Consider the following 14,999-nt stretch of genomic DNA (forward strand, 5'->3'; position numbering starts at 1 on the left):
TTTGCCCAGCCCTGCATAAGGCCTCTTATGAAATAGTCTGAAGGTTTGCCTCTGCACCCTTGTGGTACAGAGGCTTCTGATTTTGAATACAGAGATGTCATTCCTTTGCAGCCCTTGTCTGAGCAAGAAGATCTATATTCCACTCAGAAACATCAATCAAATATCTCTTTCGTGAGTAAATAACTTAATAAGGAACGGTTGGGCAACACCTCACTCACATTACACATCTATTTAATTTCCATAGTGTCCTTTATTTGCCTAAAGTGTCTTTTTATTTTTTTAGCCGAGTGCTGCACATGGGCTGCACTGCCAATTCTGATAACCCATGGCCTGGATCACCTGAGTAGGCGATCCTCTGGTTGTCTGGGACAGTGAAGGCCGAAGTCTTGTGTGACAGACTCCTTCCCAATGGCAGGAGCCTCTGCTGTAGCCACTGGATACTGAGATACCGGTGTCACTGTCAGAGGGCAGAAGGAGCTGCCTTGTGAGCAGCCCCCAGATGCACACGGCTGCCACTCAGCTACTATCATGATGTCCAAATGGGCCTGGCTGCCTACCAGAGATGAACCAGAATCTGGCTGGGACAAAGCAGATATCTTGTAAATATCTCACACTGGCAATGCCTTTTGGAGGTCGTTGATGACGTGAAGGCTTGTAAGCCTGTGCATATACCCAGAAACCCTTGATTGAACTGCTGGGTATGAGATCCGCCAATCTCTCAATGGAGGAACTCACATATTCCAAAGAGATGAAGATAGCAGCACTCATGGCCTGAATGGACTCGTCCATTGTCTGTGCCAGGGCACACATTTCCTCGGGTGTTCTGCCAAATTTCCTGTTGGGCATCCAACCTCCACTGCCTGAGATTTGTCTCCTGCCTGGGGCTCAGCATTGACCTAATCTGCCTCACTCCTCTGAGTGTCAGAGACCGAGCCTGTCTCTACCTCAGGATGCTGAACAGGAAATTGTGCATCACTCAAGCCTGTTGGTTCAACTGTTTTGCCTGATCCATTTTACCCCACAGAGGTCCCAGTTTCTGAGCTGTTGCCAGGTGCTGAGCAAGGATAAGGCAGTGCCTCTACGATATCACCACCTGCTCATTACATCAACACTGCACTCTCGGGGTCGAACTATGGTCAGGTTACCAAGTGACCTGCTGGAGGAATAAGACAGGTGAGTGCAAATGAACCATACAAAAGGCCACCGAGTGACTTCTGGTGACGGCGAGCGGGAGGCAGCCTCACGCTGGAGGGCTCCCGCTTGGGAATAGGAATTTCAGAGTTTTAATGCCCGGTCCCGGGGGCAACAGAGGCCGAAAAGGCTGTAAGCTGGCACAGGGACGAGAAATGTCCAAGTTTGGGAGAAAAGCGTCCATGAAAAAGGGGGTTAACCGAAGTCTGCTGGTGAGAGAAAAAGTCAGCGCAGGAACTGTAAGGAAAGCGGAGGCTGGAGCACCAGGGGAGGCCGCATCGTTCACAGCAGAAGAAATGACCAAGGTGATGGCTGTGGAACTTGAAAAACAATTCACAAAGCACATGGAAGCGATGAAGAAGGAGATGGGGGCGGTATTGAAAGTACTGGTGGAGGAGGCGATTGCCCCGGTGAGGGCGGCGGTATCAAGCGCAGTGGCGGAGGTGCGGGAGCAAGGTGAGATACTGAAGGAAGTGGAAGAGGCATTATCACAGCACAGTGATCAACTCACCTCGATGGGGAAGGAGTTGCGGAGGGTGATAGAAACCAACAAGGGTCTGCGAGCCAAAATGGACGACCTGGAAAACAGATCCAGGCGACAGAATCTGAGGATTGTGGGTCAGCCTGAAGGGGTGGAAGGCCCGAGGCCGACTGAGTATTTTGCCACGATGTTGGCAATGCTATTGGGGGAGGGGGACGATCCCTCCCGATATGAACTGGATCGGGCTCATCGGTCGTGGAGGCCTATACCGAAGGCGAGTGAGCCGCCAAGAGTAGTAACTCTGTGTTTCCGTAAGTACAGCGTGAAGGAGAAGTTCCTGTGCTGGGCAAAGCAGAAGCGGGCGGTGCAGTGGGCTGGAGTTGGTATACGCATAAACCAGAACTTTACGGTGGAGCTGGCAGGGACGCGGGCTGCCTTCAGCTGGGTGAAGAAGGCACTGTACATCAGCAAGGTGCAGTGTGGCATAGTATATCCAGCTAAGTTGAGGGTGACCTATAAATCCAAGGACTTTTATTTTGGGACGGCAGAAGCAGCAGAGGATTTTGCGAAGGCAGAAGGACTGTGGCAAAATTGAGAATTGGTCGTGTACCTATGTAGCCTCGTGTAACTTTATTTTTTCACTGTGTGTTGGTGTATGTACTAAATGAGTCGACGCTGTATATATTTGGACAAGGGAAGAGATGGAACTATCATTTACAATGATGGTTCTTTGGGGATTGGTGGTGTATGCGGGTGTTGTGTGCTAAAGGGGATTTCTTGGTTTTCCTGGGACCAGGAAAGGGGGAAGTACTCGCAGGCGGGGGCCTCCACGCTGGCCGGTTTAAGCAGCCAGTGAACGGGAGTGAGGTGGGGGGAGGAGATGCGGCCATTGGAGCCTGGTAGAACAGGCTTTGGTGAGTCTAGCCGGGGTGAAAAGTTGTGGGAAGGAGCCGACGTTGGGGGGAGGAGTTTACAAGAGGAAATGGAGGGGAGGAGTCTGTCAGGGGGGGTGGGGGGGGTGGCAGTGTCTACAATTCATGGGTGTCATTCACGGTACTCTTTCGGGGATTGGATGGCATTGAATTTTAGGGGGGGGGGGTGTTGAGGGGTGGACTGTATATGTCAATGGTGACCATAGGTGATCCCTGATTCCTGTTTCTTTTTTCCTTTTCTTTATTTTCCCACCGTGGGAGGGTTTGTTTTATTTGATGCTTGTATTGTCAGGTGGGCCGTTGTTTGGGGTGGTGGGAGAATGGCATTGATAAGGGCATTGCCATTGTATTTGTTACCTTTTACTGTTTGTTGGTGGGGTGTAAATTCTGAAGAAAATGTGAAAATGGAGAATAAAAATATTTTTTTAAAAATAAAAAATAAAAATTTTAAAAAGGGCACCGAGTAAAAGTAGCTTCATCTCGGAAATGTAACAAATGACACATGGTGCTTATGTGGTGATCTTCATCCTACTACACCACACATAGCCATCTTATCATCCCACCAATAACTCGGTTATATTCCTTCTCCCCCACTGCTGAGAGAGGGTCCCTATGATACCAGTCCCACCACAATTCCAGTCTCTCTGCCAACCGATCTGCCCCCCCTACTGACTGTTCAGGTCCAGGATGTCTCTTCCTCCATCGGAGTCAGCACTGCCAAGTAGGGCATTCCACCACCTTTTGTGGGAATTGTGGTCCCTTTTCTCCTGTGAAAACAGTAGGTAGATTAATAAGTCTCATAACTAGATGGATCAGGCACTCAACTAGGTCGCCATCGCCTCTGATTCTCCTGCACCTCACATTGCAGCTCTGCTCTCCTTGTAGGGGACTGTCCCAGCCAACACATCTAGAGCTTTGCAGGGTGCAAGAACATTGTTTGGCATTGAGGGTGTGTAAGGACTATACACCCACATCCCTCCCAGGCCCATTGCATGCATATCATCCATTAATTATGTGAGCACATAATAATAATCTTTATTGTCACAAGTAGGCTTACATTAACACTGCAATGAAGTTACTGTGAAAAAACCCTAGTTGCCACATTCCGGCGCCCGTTTGGGTACACAGTGGGAGAATGCGCCTAACCTGCACATCTTTCGGGACTTGCGGGAGGAAACTGGAGCACCAGGGGAAACCCACGCAGACACGGAGAATGTGCAGACTCCGCACAGACAGTGACCAAAGCCGGGAATCGAACCTGGGACCCTGGTGCTGTGAAGCAACAGTGCTAACCACTGTTGCAGATGGGGGGGGTCACCTCTTTTCTTTTGTTGCCAATTCGCACCGGAGACGCTAATAATGTTGCTCGTTTTAACTGGATACTGATATGACAGTTATTAATGATGATATTGCTTTTCAGAGTCGCCAGGGGCTTTTCACAGTAACTTCATTGAAGCCTACTCGTGACAATAAGCGATTTTCATTTGTGGTACCACGGATATCGATCAAAGACCAAACAACCAGTTAGTTCGTTCAAGTTCAATGATAGTTTATTTACACACAAGAATTACTTCGACATGCAACATAAAAAACTACAAGCTAAATTACACCTAACATTCCAACAACCTGTACTTACCTTCAGGCACCCGGCTTTATGCAGAGGAACAAGGCCTTTGTTCTGATCTTGCGTGGCTGGATCTGGAGAAGTAATTTTGTTTCTACTGGGCTCATCCGTTTGGTAGCGATCGCTGATCTTGATCTTGTCTTCTGGTCGTGATGCTACACTTGGTTTTAGGCGTAGGGCGGGGCCAAGAGAGACCGAGCGCCGGGGCCAAGAGGGACCGAACACATGGCAGTGCCTCTCTTTATCCTTCTGGGGTTTAGCGCTCTTTTGGGCAGTCCTTAGCTTTGGACCCAATAATTCGGCAGGCTTCGATGACTGCCTTCGATTTTGGCCAATAAAGGGGGGGTCCTGAGCAGTCATTGACCTTGGCTTTTTTGGGCTCCCTGAGCAAAGGGAGTGGCGCCGATGAGTCTGTTTCTGTATCTGTTACCCGAGTACAGGTCTTTTGTTCTGGGGAAATGGGCCATTAGAATGCAAAGTAGCTGGGGTTTCGATAGCATCCAGTTATTTGAATTGCCAATATACATAGGCTCTGAGCATCTGAGTCCTGGGTTGGCCATATTTCCCATAGTCCTTTGCAGGTGGCCATATTTCCCGGGATCCTTTGTAAGTGGCCATCCCAGATGGCTACATCTTCCAAGAGAGAAGATGCTCCCGTTGACAACATAGAGAAAGGTATGTAAGGAATAATCATCAAAGGGGGCTGGCTTAGCTCAGTGGGCTGGACAGCTGGTTTGTGATGCAGAACAAGGCCAGCAGCGTGGGTTCAATTCCCGTGCCAGCTGAGAATTCTGAATTCTCCCACTGTCTACCCTCTTCGCATCATTGCTTCCAAAGGCCTGCTCTCGGCCTCTCTGCAGGCCCCGACTCCCACTGACCAGCTATTGGCCTGTCAGTGCGTGACTGCTGTCAGGAGTCAAGACTGGCCAGAAGTGGATGATACACCTGCTTCCACCCAAGCATTCAATCCTCACAATGTTAGTTGTTTGTCGTCTCATTTCAAAAGCTTGTGCAGGAATGAGGAAGTAATGCATATGCAAATAACAAAAAAAAGCTAAACTGAAGAGGCAAAATCAGCTCGGGACTCCAGTAAAGGTGCCCAGCGGGGCAGCCTGTGTTGAAAGTCAATAAACCAAGACAAAAGTATTTCTGTGCAAAAGATCAGTTTGAACTGCTCAGTGACGAGCAGCTTCTGGTTAGTGCTAAATGTAGAGACCAAATTCCTGAACAATGAATTTGACGTTGTGGAGTGTTGAATATTTCCACATCAGGTGCAAATAGGAAAATTCCACTGGTGTATAAATCCCGGCATCAATTCAGATGCCACTTGCAATAACCACATGGAAATGTACCAATGGAAGGAACCTGAATCCCAGTTACTTGAGTGACATTCTGGCCACCAGCACAGAGGCTTTCGAAAATCTATAAGCTCTCTGAAGAAGATAAAAGGGTGATTTATTGACTTGATAGGGTGCAAGAAGCTGTTCTACAAACACAATTTCACTGGAAGCCAATGAACCCACTGCAGGTCATCCAAGCAGCAGTACTTCAAGCTCACCTGAGAAGCATCCTGGGTATTCAATTACAAGACGCCTTGGTATCTTACTGAAATTCCTCTACTTTACAACACCTTCACTTTAACTAAAACATTAGCTTCTTCTGAGAAACATGGGGCGGATTCACTGGAAAGATTTCAGAGTCTGGTTTCGGGCATGGTTGGTGAGGCGTTTCTTGGCAGCTGCTATGTCGAGAGTGACACCTCTCTTCAACGGCACGTAGTATTTTTCTGGGCCTCAGGGATTCTCCCCCCCATTGAGGCCACATGTGGAAGGTTTTCCAGCACTGGGGAGCTGAGCTGACCGGCTCCTCAGAGCTCGGGTGCCATTTTGAAAGGTTACGCCGATCTCTACCACCCCCCCGCCCCCCCCCCCCCCCCCCCACACCACCGTTTCAGGACCTCCCACTTCACTCCCCCAACCTTCCTGTGGCCCCTTCATACTCCCTCTCAGCCCCCCCCCCCCCCTTTTTATTGGCATGCCCCCCCCCCAAGCCCTGATCCTTGGAAGTGCCAACCTAGCTCCTGGGCACCTAGGCACATCCAGGGTGTGTGGGTAATACTGCCAGGGCACCAGGCTGGAAGTGCCAAGGTGCCTGGGTGTCAGAGGGAGTGCCAGGGTACTACTCTGCCCTGCCCTGACCACTCGGGGGACTCTAATGGCCTGTGAGACCCCCCGAAGCGCCATCACGCCTCGTCCACTACTTCTGAAACTAGTGCTAATCGGCACCTGGTTGAGGCCTTGCAGGCATGGCTGTTGACTCCCGAGAGCCAGATGAACATGGGATATTTAATTAGGAAAATCATGGCCATGGCCTACCATGAAAAAGACTGAGATAAGCTGTAACCTTAATATCATAACTGTATTACCTTCATGTGTATCCACTTTTCGTATGTGTATTAGTGTGAATGAGACAAGTGAGATATTTCATTGTAAACATCCAGGGTAAGTGTCTGATAATAAATAAACATCTTTATTTTTATACTCTGTTGTCAATTTTGACGATTGGAATACTACCCCACTCGCGTCACTAATAACTGTTGCCAATTTTGCACAGCAGGTGCCAATAATATTGCCCTTCTTAACATCGAGTAATATTGCTTTTCAGAGTCGCCAGGTATCAGATGATACAACCACAAGGTTCAACCGGATATTGATCAAAGACCCAACAACCAGTAAGTTAGTTCAAGTCCAATAATGGTTTATTTACACAAAAGATTAACTCACACATGCAACATAAAAACACTACAAGCTAAACTACACCCAACACTACAACAACCTGTACTTAACTTTCAGGCACCCGGCTTTGGCAGAGGAACAAGGGGCGCGATTCTCCCACACAGGGAGAAATCGTAAGGCTGGCGCCAAATCCGGGCGGGTTTGACGCCAGCCCCCCCCCTCCCCGACCGGGAACCGATTCTGGTCCCCGGTCGGGGCTAGCATGCCGCCACCGTAAACTCCGGCATCGCGGGCTTAACCAATTTCGTTAAGCCCGCTTGCCAGAGTTTGCGCCGGCTGATGCGTCATATGACGTCAGCCGCGCATGCGCGGATTGGAAGACTCCAACCCACGCATGCGCGGATGACGTCATCGCGCATTTGCGCGAAACCCGCGCATGCGCGGTCCGGGATGCCCCTCAGCCACCCCGCGAAGTGATACAGCGGGACGGCGGAGGGACAAAGAGTGCGCGGGCATCGGACCCGCTGCCCACGATCGGTGCCCACCGATCGCGGGCCCATGGCACCCTTGGCACGGCCGTGGTACTGCCGTGCCAGTCGGTGCCATGGTTTTAAAAATCGGCACTTTACGGCCGTTTTTACGAACGGCCAGACCAGGTGTGTTTGCTGTTCGTAAAAACAGCCGTAAAGGGCTGGGAACTCGGCCCATCGGCCAGCTGAGAATCGCCGCTGGCCGTAAAAAAACGGCGCCAGCGATTCGTATCGGGAGTCCGGCGTGGGGGGGGGGGGAGAATAGCGGGAGGGCGTCAGACTAGCGGTGGCCGTAAAATTTTACGACCCCCGCTATTCTCCGCACCGTCGTGAGTGCGGAGAATTGCGCCCAAGGCCTTTGTTCGGATCTGGAGCGGCTGGGTCTGGAGAAGTAACTTTGGTTCTGCTGAGCTCATCCGTCTGGTAGCGGTCGTTGATCTTGAACTTGCTTCTGGTCCTGGTGCTGCAGTTGGCTTCAGGTATAGGCCGGCCGAAGAATGCCGGTGTGCCAGGGCCAAAAGAGATTGAACACATGGCAGTGTCTCCCTTTATCCTTTGGGGTTTCACGCTCTTTTGGGCGGTCCTTCGCTTCGATCACTGCCTTCGATTTGAGCCAATAAAGGGACGGGTGCCTTGATGGCGTGTCCTGAGCGGTCATTGACCTTGGCTGTTTGGGCTTCCTGGGTGAAGGGAGTGGCACCGAGAGCCAGATGAACATGGGATATTTAATTGGGAAAATCATGGCCATGGCCTGCGGGAGTGTGTGGAATTGTATCTGATACCCGAGTACCAGTCCTTTGTTCTGGGGAAATGGGTCATTAGAATGCAAATCGGCTGGGGGTTTCAATACTCTCTGGTTCTCTGTTAGCAAATATACATTTAGGCTCTGGGTTTGCCTGGATCCTGTATTGGCCATATTTCCCTTGAGTCTTTGCAAGTATCCATGTTTACTTTGTAAGTGGCCATCCCAAATGGCTACAACTCACAATAAAGCTTGCTGCTGGAACCATTTAATTGGGGCAATCACTCTAAAGATAAGAAAATATCATATCAACATAATGAACATGTTCAGGAAAAAGGAACTGATAACTTCTGTCTGTGATGACAGTTTTATCAAATAAATAACAGGGTTTAATAATTTACAGGATTTACGCACACAAACTCAGAACGGAAGGCGGGATTTTTTTTTTAAATTACAGTATACGAGAAACAAAAGAGCAAGCTGATGCCCTTTAAACCCACGTCTTCCACACACCCTATAGAAAAAACACCTCATGGATTTCACCATACTCATTGAATTTCCTGAGGGAATGTTCTGCAAAGCTTCTCCTTGTCCTTCATAGAGTCATAGAGTTTACAGCGCAGAAGGAGGCTATTTGGCCCATCCAGTCTGCTCCGACCCTTGGAAAGAGCACACTACCTAAGCCCACACCTCCACCCTATCCCCGTAACCCAGCAACCCCACCCAACCTTTTTAAACACTAAGGCAATTTTTTTTATATATATAAATTTAGAGTACCCAATTCAATTTTTCCAGTTAAGGGGCAATTTAGCGTGTTCAATCCACCTACCTTGCACATCTTTGGGTTGTGAGGGCGAAACCCACGCAAACACGGGGAGAATGTGCAAACCCCACAAGGACAGTGACCCAGGGCCAGGATCGAACCTGGGACCTCGGCGCGTGAGACTGCAGTGCTACCACTGCGCCACTGTGCTGCCCCACTCAAGGGAATTTAGCATGGCTAATTCACCTAGCCTGCACATCTTTGGACTGTGGGAGGAAACAGGAGCACCTGGAGGAAACCCTTCAGCAAGACATGAAGCAAAAACTCCAGACTATTAGTCTAACTGTGAATCATCCATCATACATCCTTCACTGGTTGCCTTCCTTGATGCAGCATTTCATAGTTTTAAAACCTATATGTTAGGGAGGTACAGTGTGCGTCATAGAGGAAACAAACTTTGTTTATGTGAACAATAATGAAGCTGGGTGAATACTTGGCTGAAAGGAGTAACTCACCTCCAAACTCACCTAAGCCATTCCACTATATTCTAGGCACAGGTCAGGGGTGCGATGCAATACTCCCCACTTGTCTGAATGCAGCTCCAACAACACTTTGTCACCATCCAGGACAAAGCAGCCCACTCGATTGGCACCCCATCCACCACCTTAAACATTCACTCACTCCACAGCGCAGCTGTAGTGTATACCATCGGCAGGATGGACTGCAACACACTCACCAAGGTTCCTTCAACAACATCTTCCAAACTTGTGACAAGGATGGCAGCACAGATGCACTGGAGCATCACCACCTGGAAGTACCCCTCCAAGTCACACACCATCCTAACTTGGAGCAATATCACCTTTCCTTCACTGTCACTGGCTCAAAAGCTCCCTTCCTTTTTAAAAAAATTTCGAGTACCCAATTTTTTTTTTCCAATTAAGGGGCAATTTAATGTGGCCAATCCACTTAACCTGCACATCTTTGGGTTATAGGGGTGAAACCCACGCAGACATGGGGAGAATGTGCAAACTCCACAGTGACCCAGGGTCGGGATTCAAACCCGGGTCCTCAGCGCCGCAGTCCAAAAGCTCCCTTCCTAAAAGCACAGTGGGTGGATTTACTCCACAAGGACTGCAATGGTTCAAGAAGGTGGCTCACTGCCGCCCCACCATCAATTCACTCAAGACACAAGTGGAAGTAAACTGTGGCTTTAATCGGCTTAGACAGCCTGCGACCAGGAGAACTGAGGGCAGGCTCACAAGGCTGCAGCACTTTATACTTCTGGTAGTGGGAGGGGCCATGGACAGAGCCATGGGCAGAGCCAAGGGTGGAGCCCTGTACAAGCTCCTCATCTCCCCCTGTGGGCAGAGCCGCGCTACGGCTCACAGATGGAGCCCACAGGGACACAGTGATACACAGTGTGAATTATACGCACTATACATTCACCACAGCTGACCTTGCATCCCATTAACAAAACTGCAAATGTAACAATGATCAAGAAAAAATACACAAAACATCCAGAGGATTGAAGTCCAGCTGAGCACTATTTTTAGTGATTGGTTACTAGTTGTCTACGTGTACTATTTAAACAAATTAATAACCATTTAAAAATAAATGGGGTGATTTTGTCAAAATAGGGCGCAAGGAATTTTGCTCAATCATTCGGGTGGCATTTCAACCAGACCTTTCAGATTAGACCTGTGATATAACGCATTTAAACATAGCAAAGTGTGACAAAACCGGAATTAGATGACCAATAAATGGTATTAGCCCTGGCACCCTTTGCAGTATTTCCCTGTCTAAGGATTCTGGGTGAAATTCTCCATTTGGGAGACCATGGGCGTGATGTAACGGGGAGAAATAGAATCCATTTTGGATGCATTTAGCGGGGTGTTTCTCTGCACCTACAGCGCAGAGGATGACCCCGCTATCAAAAGGGACTCTGTTGTTTTTGCCTCAGTGAGGCCAAAGGCCTCAGCCAAGACCGCACCTACCTTCATTTCCTGCACTGACAAGCTCACTCTCGCAACGGGAACATTCAATCACGACCTAAGTGTTGATATCGGTACTGAACTGCGTACTATTCGCATTCCCTTTGGGGGCGCTATTTGTGGAGCAATTCAGGGTAATGCGCCTGCACTCTGTTGCCACAAATTCCGTGAAATTCCCGGCGCAGTGGGCGTTCTAACCACTGGAGCCAGAGTTAGTGCCACAGAGCCTGGCAGCTGGAACTGTTTTTAAGTGCTCTCCTTATCACACACTCACTGCAGCCACCAAGATGGCTCAGAGACCTGCTCCCTGAAGTTGGAAGGTTGAGGTGGACCCACAGCTCCATGCCAGTGAGGAGCGGAGGGACATCCTCTTGCCCAGACTCAAACCTGCCCTCCTGAACACTGCCTGGAAGGTGGTGGCAGAGGCAGTCAATGCTGCCAGTCTCACCAGGGGGAGACAGCTGGTTAGCTGTCACTGGAGAGTCCACTGCTCCGAGAGGGGCACAGAACCAGGGAGGGTTCCAAAGGCTGTGAGGCAGGTTGGGGTGAACTCTGCTGATCCCCTGCTTCCTCTGAAATGGGGCATTGCATCTGAGGAGTGCCAACACCTGGGGGAAAGCTGATTGAGTTTGGACCTTGATGAAACAGTTGGAGTATGAGGGTGTCCAGAGGAGAGGCGTGGGTTGGCTCCCAGATGACCAGAGGCCTTCCGAACATTTAAAGAACACAGGTCGCACTCGGCAGTGTCAACAGCTGGGAACCTGTGAGTAGCACAAAGGAGTGCGTTTAAAAGACAGACTGCAGCAACGGTGGTCCGAACCAGACTACCTCGATCCCGAGGGGGGCACCCCATGTCCACGAACGTAGCATCAAATCACTACCCGTTACTGCTCCCAGCCTGGGCAGCCAGCCCCTCAGCAAGCCCAACAGTTTGTCAGTGTTTTTTTAGTCTCTCGCTCCTCCTCCGCAGCCATGGCACCCAGTCCACATTTGTATTGTAAATACTTATAATTCACGCCTGCCATACATTCGCCTGAGAGGAGCGGAGCACTGCGGAAGGGTCCGGAGCATACTGTGTCCAACCCACTATTGCCATTTAAATGCATGCAAATACCAGCTTCGCAGACCGCCGCCAGCGTGGGGCGCAAACCTTGTTATTGCCACCAGAGAGGGACGGAGCATGGCGCCTAAATCAGTGCCGGGCACAGTCCTAAATCTTGGCTGGGTGCCTGATTGTCCGCCCGATAGCAGTTTGTGTTTGCAGCGTCGCAAGGTGGAGAATTCCGCCCCTGTGTGTTCCAGCCTATTGATTTCAGGAAGCGGTTGTTACTTCCTTGTGGCTGCTTTAGCTCAATTCATTTTCTCATTCATTTCAAAAACTCTTCTCACTTTACCAAATCATCTGATAGATGATTGTGCAGGAAGGAGCTCAGGCAAGGGATGGCAATTTCTGTAATTGGATGTAAAAGTCCCATATTCCCTGACATAACAGATCTTCTGTGTCAGGTGTGCAGTGTGGAACAGCACTGACTTATAGGAAGGAAGAAAAATGTCAGATTAAAAATCAATACTGTTCTCATGCTCCTTTTCTATCAGGTCAAAAGTTTCAGTTGAGAGCCCTCAGCATTTTCTGTTTGCTATTGTGTCACAGCAGTTACCCATTGTGGATGTAAAGGCTAAGATTAACAATTAAACAGAAAGTAAATCTACTGAGTGTGAGTGTAACCGCATACATTCCAGAAAACGTGATATGTACTTATGTCCAAAGCAGTGCTTAATCATCTCAATCCATACCTACCCAGATAATATTCCATGCCAACACGATACTAACCCACAACTAATCCAACAGCAGAACAGTGCGGAAGCTGGATCTATACACAAGTGAAATGTGTTCCTGTCATGGTGTTAGACTTGACACACTGGGGTAGGTAGTTGTACAGGTTGCAGACTGTGTTGTTCTTCAATGATATGATTGAAGAATGCCACACTGCTTCACTGTATCAACACAAGTCTATGTACATTAACAGCAACGCATGACCAAATATCTCTCGTTCAGATTATAACTCAGTGCTTTTAGAAGGAGCTCATCAGTGCAGCAATACTTCTTTACGATATACATTCTTTGCTCACATAGACCCATATTGTTTAAAATGTTTACAACGGTTTTGGTTCACCCCCCCCCCCCCCCACCTGACCTGCAACCCCCCACATTACTGAGCTCAGACTGTGTCAGACTGTGCTGTATGTGAGCTATATGATTTAATGCATCATTGCCTGTACTAAATGTCATGGGCAGGTGTAGGGGAGGATAATAAGCAGCACGCCTTTAAGCATATAATTATGAAAATCTGACAAACAATTCCCTTTCAGTCTTCGACTGAGAAGCAATTTAATGATAAGCTGCAGGATGACCAAATAATATATTTACCTGAAACCTGCAGTGATTTTTTAAATTGAAAATGCATTACTGCCTTTTCTGTTTAGGTTGTCCAGTTTATTACTTTTTTCAAAAGCACCCAAAAGACAATTGGGTGCCTTTTCATTCGGGAAGAATAGAATTCATCTGCATGCGAGTATGTGCCTTGTTTTCAGAAGTATCCGGTCTTAAATTGAAGAAATTCAAGATCAGTTGGAGAGAAATGTTGTCCAAATACAAAATTATTTTCAAGCTTTCAAACGATTGAGTGTGAGTGTAGCCCAGGGGTGGGCAAACTTTTCCGTGCAAGGGCCACATTCAGAAATTCACAATTCACAAAGGGCCGCATAGTATATTAAGTAAAATAATTACTTCACCCGGTTATGATTCTGGGCGCCTTATATAGAACATAGAACAGTACAGCACAGAACAGGCCCATCGGCCCTCGACGTTGTGCCGAGCAATAATCACCCTACTCAAGTCAACGTATCCACCCTATACCAGTAAGTAATCCAACAGCCCCCCCCCCCATTAACCTTAAAAAAAATTAAAAAAAAAAAAAAATATAAAAAAGAAAAATTTTTTTTTTTTTTTAATGACTTGATGGGCCGCACAAATACCTTTGGCGGGCCGCATGCAGCCCGCGGGCCGTAGTTTGCCCACCCCTGGTGTAGCCAGTGAGTCATTCTAGGCAGGAAAGTCCCAGGTCTGATCTGTCTTTGCTGAACTCAGTCAGGCACTGTTTAAAACTGGAAGTAAAATACTGCAGGCGCTGGTAGATACTCATGAAGCCATCAACCTGAAACTTTGCACTGAATCTTTACCAGCTTTTTAGAGGCGGGCTGGGAGGCAAGGGAACTGATAAAATGGCAATGGAAGGATTGATAAAATGGCAATGGAAGGCATTGGGAGGTGGGGGGGGGGGGGGTTGAATGTTTGCCCACCACCACAGGGAGATCCACAGAGAGGTCACCCACCTATCAGTGCCCGGTGGCCAAATAAATTCAATTTCTTGACCTCATTAACGTTTTACCAGTGTTCTGGTGGGTTCCATGGATAAACCATGGTGGATTCCCAGTATGTCCCAGCCTTCCTTAATGCTCCATGGTGGGTCCCTCCAGTGGCAATGGCTGCCTTGCTTCTCTGAAGCTATGGCTGGAGGGTTCACCCTTCTGATCACTGGGTCCTTTCTGCCTTGGCCTGGAAAATAAAATAAACTAACCTGGCCCTTGGAGGCTCCTCAACATGGAGGCATATTCTTGAGGTTAACTTAAAGGGATCAAGAATATGGGAGGGAAGGCGGGATCACGGTGTTGAACTTTTTTTAAAAAATAATTTTTATTAAGATTTTCACAAAATATAAACAACAAAACAATATTAACAAAACAACCATGGTAAAAACCCAAGAACAACACCCACCCAACTCCAAAAGCAACTGCAAACAAAAAAAAAGCAAACAACAAAAGGGAAATAGATAGCACCCGCCACATCCCACAAACCCATGTACGCAGTTCTCCCTCCCACCGAACCAACCCCCCTGGATTGCTGCTGCTGCCGGCCTATTTCCCTACCGTTCCGCCAGGAAGTCCAGGAA

Source organism: Scyliorhinus canicula, chromosome 17 (genome assembly GCF_902713615.1).
Source record: "Scyliorhinus canicula chromosome 17, sScyCan1.1, whole genome shotgun sequence".
In the NCBI taxonomy this organism is placed as follows: Eukaryota; Metazoa; Chordata; class Chondrichthyes; order Carcharhiniformes; family Scyliorhinidae; genus Scyliorhinus; species Scyliorhinus canicula.